This window comes from Elephantulus edwardii, unplaced genomic scaffold, assembly GCF_000299155.1.
Source record: "Elephantulus edwardii isolate Elephantulus edwardi_28Jun2011 unplaced genomic scaffold, EleEdw1.0 scaffold00286, whole genome shotgun sequence".
NCBI classification, from domain to species: Eukaryota; Metazoa; Chordata; class Mammalia; order Macroscelidea; family Macroscelididae; genus Elephantulus; species Elephantulus edwardii.
Genome location: NW_006400036.1, coordinates 685535 through 691425, shown reverse-complemented (window position 1 = coordinate 691425; position 5891 = coordinate 685535).

Sequence of the window (5891 nt, the reverse complement as noted above, 5' to 3'; positions counted from 1 at the left end):
AGAGTTGATGAGATGGAACACAGAATCAGTGAAATTGAAGACCAAATTGTCACCACTGATCTGCTAGAGCAAAAAGCAGACTCAAAAAAGAAGAAAAACTAAGAATAATGTGGGACACCATCAAGAAAAATAACATGCGCATCATTGGAATCCCAGAAAAGGAAGAAACAAGTAAAGGCACTGAAAAAGCTGTGGAAGAATTACTAGAGGAATATGTATATGTTTTAACTCCAATCCAAACCGCTGTTTTAATTTAGAAAACAAATAAGTTTGGAAAATTTGCACATAGTTGAATCTTTGATAGTTGAATCGAAGGAAACAGGTTTAGATTGTAAAACTAGATAAAATGATTGCTATTGAGTCAAAACCAACTCATTGCTGCCCCTTTAGTGGTTTCAGAGGTTGTGAATTGCCTGGGAGGAGATTGCCCATCTTTCTCGCTTGAAGCCCCCTTATCCACCTGGACACCAGAACTCCCTTGCTGGTAGTTGTTACTGTTGCTATTGTAAGGCCACTAAGGAAGGACAGAACTAGGCTGAGGCCAAAAAAGACAGATTATTGAGGAGAGACTGCCAGGCTTACTCTAAGGAGATCATTCCCTACTTAGAGTGGGATTTTTATATTGTCTTGGAAATTGGGGGAGGGGATGTTCACAGTTGTTTTTTACAAGATAAAGAAGCCGACTGGAGGTTGAACAATTTTCACAGCTCTGACAGAGACCAACAGAGCCAAAGCTCTTGCTTCCTATGGTTCATTTTGGTGGATATTCTGGGAAAAGGAGGGAGTGCAGCTCTACAGCCCTAATAGTTATCTTCGAGTCCCCTGGACTCATAGGGACCCTGTGCACAGTAGTTCTGAACCCTGCCTGCCCTATTCTGAACCATTCTGACTGACTCCCACACACCTACTCCCATTATCCCAATTACCATGTCAATCATCTCATCTGGGATCTTCCTCTTCTGTACTGTCCCTCTTCCTTTCAAGGCATGATGTTCTTCTCCAAGGACTGGTCTCTCCCATCCATGTACCCAAAATATGTGAAACAGAGCTTCTGAATCCTTGCATCCAAGGAGAAATTTGGTTTCACCCTCTCCAAGACAGACCTGCTTGTTCTCTTGATGCTCCATGGTATATTCAAAACTCTTCTACAGCGTCACAGTCAATTCCTTTAATTGATTCTTCTTCTGTCATCTTTAGTCGTTGTCAGCTCTCTGATGTATTTGATTGTGAAGTATTTAATTGTGAAATAATTGTCAAGACCATGGCCTGGTTCAGGAGTATTTACTACATGGTTAATTTTTTTTTACAGTGATTAGTAGAACTTTCTATAAAGGGGCCTCTGGTGGCTTATTTGTAAGAACCTGTGCAGTCAACCCAAAATCACACATGTTGAATACACCAGCTGCTTGTGAAAGAAAGATGGACAGTCTCCTCCCAGACAGTTTGAAAGAGGCCTTCCAGGCCTCTGAAAAGCCCCTGACAGGTCAGCTAATGAGTTTGTTCCAACTCAATAGTACAAGACAACATTTCCTATAAGGCTAGTTAACAATATTCCAAATATCTAAATTGTTGTACCATACTTTCTTAACCGACATCAATTATATTCCTCCTCCCCTCAGTCTTTGCACTCTCATCTTTGTCTTTGGGCTCTGCAGTTACCTGAAGGTCTCACAGAAACTGTCAGGGAAATAGCACATGTGCTTGTGAATGATGTAGGCAGATGTATGTTGTCAGAGAGATGGTGATCTGTGATCCCAGAACCAGGAGGTAGAGGTGGTCTATTTTCAGGTTAGATGCAGTATGCCAAGAGAACAAACATTGGGTTTCCCAGTAACATTGTTTTATATTGCATCTCAGTACTGTAAACCACACCCCTGTGTGGCAAATTGAATAATATCTACTAGACTAGTAGGGTGGGGAAGGCAAGAGATGGAAGGGTTATATTAAAAATCAGTAGTCAAGGACCTCCCCAAACTACTGAGGAGCATTCACTTTTAGGACAAAAGTGCATCTGATTCAGAGTATGGTCTTTTTTAGTTACTTGTTACTTGCATCTGAGAACTGGACAGTGAATAAAGATGACAGAAGAATTGATGCCTTTGCTCCATAGTGTTTGAGAAGAACACAGAATATCCCACAGACTTCCAAAAGACAAACATGTCTTGGAGAAGGTGCTGCCCAGAATGATCCTTGGAGGCAAAGATGGTGAAGCTTTGTCTCACGTTTGGGCATGGTGCTAGGAACATCGTGCTTGGAAAGGTGTAGCAACAGTAAAACACGTGAAGACCCTCAAGCGGGTGAATTGACAAAGTGACTGAGGCAGTGGGCTTGCGTGTGTCAGAGCTTGTGAAGATGGACCAGGATAGAAAAGGATTCAGATCTGTTGTTCATAGGGTCTCTATGAGTCATACTTGAAGGCACATAAGAACAGCAGTCACCACCACATTTATTTAAAGTTGCGTATTTCTCTAAGCTGAGAGCTCTGGTGGCCTAGTTGTAAGCAGCTACACTAAAATCCCAAAGACACAGGCTTTGAATCCACCAGCTGCTCCTTGAGAGATTGATGTGGAATCTCCCATGTGATTTACTGCCTCTGAAAACATGCTGGAGGGTCTGCTGTGGGCTTCTTATAACTCCACGATATGTAACAACAACAGCGCCCATGTATAAAGCTGTAGTTTCTTCTCACCAATTTTGATATTTTTAAGTTTTCATTTTACTTTGTGATTTCCTTGTTGAGCTTGGATTATTTGATTGTTAATAATTTCTATACTGGAATATGTTCTTGAATTATAATTTAATTACATTGTTGCCAGAGAAGGTGTGCTACAATATCCCAAGATGCATTTGATCTGTTTTTTTGAGCATGTTGTGTATAGTTGAATGTGTTTTCTACAGTTGCTGGGCTTAGTGATTAGAAAATATCAAGAAGACCAAGACAGTGAATTTTGCTATTTAGGTTTTCCATTCAGGTTATCATTTAGCATTTCTCTTTTTTATTTTAGTTGAAGTCTGGGAAATTTTTATTGTATCATCCATAAAATAGTTACTTCAGTGCAATAGATGTGATTTCATGTAGCCATTATTTCTTTCAAAGTCCCTTTGAGCCCAAGGTTAAAAATGGATGACAGGTTTGTCATCTCTTCCAACTGAGACCACTTTCCAACATGGCACTAAAACTTGGCAATTTCATTGCACATTTTGTTCTTTTCACCCTTATCTTTATTCTGGAAGTAACATGGGACTTTTTGTAGGACCCAAGTATATTTGTCCAACTTTATTTTTCAGTCTCCATATGGACAAATGTAGATATAGAAGTGTTAGGTACACCTCCCCAACTCTGCCTCCATTGTGCTTCCCCAGCCCACACACAATTTTTTCTTTTGATTGTACTGTCTTTTCAAAACTGAGGTTGTAGAATGAAACAAGTCCTTCAACCACAGAACCTTTGCCTAATGAGTGGGGTTACCTCATGGACAGATTAGTCCTTTGGGAATCAGTGTTTATGTTGCTGCTTCCAGCATACTCCCCATGCATTCTGTACACCTCCTGTTTTCCTGAATGCCAGGATGACAAATCTGCATTGGGAACCTCAGGTGACTTAATTAAACTCCCCATTCCACTCTTCTCTCTGGAAGATCTGGGGATTTTTGTTCTTGAGAGAAACACTCATTGGAAAGGTATGTTTCTCACTACAAGTTCACATACTCTCCTTTTTTTTCTTTTCTTTTTTTAAAGAAATAATTTTTTTATTTCCTTGGTGAAAAAAATGTTTCAGGAGGTAGATGATGCTCTTCTACTTGGTGTGCACATCTGAAAACCAAGCAAGAAGGTTATCAAGTAGACAGGCTTATGGTGCCTATTTAAATATGGTGTCAGTGGTTTGCTCTGTGGCTTCAATCTTACATTTTTTCCAAATAGAAGAATGCATCCCTTGAACCCCTGGATGATATAAACAGTTAAAGTCCTCTGATGTTTACTTAGAGTTGGAAAGTTGAATGTACCCAGTAATGTCTTGAGAGAATGAACCAGTGATTGCCTCTGTGTAACCAACCAGCCATGAATAGCACTATGGAACAAAATTCCACTCTAAGAAACATGGAGTTCTAGTGAATTGGAGCTGTCTTGGTAAAATTTGTTTTTATCAATCCGTTGGGTAGTTTAAGAGATCTATGGTTTCAGGTAAGACTCCTAAGCAGGGTAGGTGAATTTGTTTCCTAAATTGTGTTCTCTCTGCATCACTGGATCTCCTTCCTTTCTACATTATACCTGCAAGAGGTTCTGTGAAGAACCAGTTTCCCTCGGAGAATCATTCCCATCTAGAGGGACTTTACACTGTTAGCTCTCTTTTTGAGATGCCTGCCTTCTATTCATAGTCTGCAGTGCTCACCAGTCTCTACAAAATGGCCTGCTTAGCTAGTGATTTAACTCTTTCCCTGATGAGTCTGAGTCTCTGGGAGACATTCCAGTCAATCATGGTACCCAAGGTGAAGGACCCCCGAACCGCTGGTCCTGTTCTGTCCCGAGTGGACGGCGAAGACACAAGACTCCAAGACACCGGCTTGATGCAACAGCAAGAGATAAGAGGTTTATTGTGGAGCTCCAGGCTGACCCTTATCTCTCGCAGGAGACAGAGGAGTCCACCGCGAGCAGACAAAGTTGGGTTTTTTTTATACACTTTAGGGAGATACAACTGGGTATCAGCTTCTCATTGGGTGATGAAAGCACAGTTTGAATTCATTGGTTCAGTGTTCGCTCAGGGTTTACACAGCATATTTGCATGTAGCACTTGCGGCAGTCACGTAGCACATGTAGCAGTTAGATAGATCTTTAACTATAGGGTGGTGTCACAAATTCTTAAGTATACAATGAGTTCAAACTCCAGGGCAGTGGAAAAGCACAAGATACATTGGTTATCAGTCGAGAAACCTCTGCTTGTTTGCCCTGCCCTTCAGTTAGCCATTCTTTAAATACTGTTGCCCTGGATACATGGGTGTGGGGCTTTACTCGAGACAATGGAAAAATTCCTGAGTTTAACTTAGCTGAGAACTATAGAAACCTGAGTTTAATTCAGCTGAGAACTATAGGGACTATTTTAATTTCAATTTTTTCAAAGGGATTTAGCGGAGCTAGGGAACTGTACAAAGAGGCTGTTGATATGAGAAATCATGGAGTTATGCAGCAGATTTCAAGCATTTGGACCAATACTGACTCCACATTTCTTATAACTGTGTTACTCGTTGCAGAACAAATTATGAATACCCTTTCACTCACAGCATTGTACTTCAGGACGTTGTTGTTAGGTGCTTTAGAATTGAGTTAAATTACTGACATTGTTCTCTTCTCCATCTAATATGGTGCTGCCATTTGGCCCAGTGGTGAGAAGACTACAGTCTTTGACTTTTGACTTTTTTTTGAAGCAGCATGTGCTTCAGGTTTTCTTCAGTTTCATCAAGCAAGGTTGTGTCATCTATATATTGTAGGTTGTTAATGAGTCTTCCTCCAATCGTGATGCCACACTCCATCTCGTATAGCCCTGCCTCCTGAATGATCTGTTCTGCATACACATTGAAAAGGTATGAGGACAGGATGAATCCCTGATGTACTTCTTTCCTGATTTTGAACATGCAGTCCAAGTACAGATTTTGTATAAGGACGATCAAGTGTTCTGAGGTTCCCATTTTCCTCAAGATTAGCCACAATTTATTGTGATCCACACAAATGCCTTTACATAGTCAATAAAACATAGATAGACATTCTTTTCGGTATCTATGCTCTCTGCCTTCAGTATGGACGGAGGCTCAATGTCAAGAAGACAAAGATTCTCACCACTGGACCAATTGGCAGCGTCAGGATGGATGGCGAAGAGATTGAGATTGTTCACAGCTTCA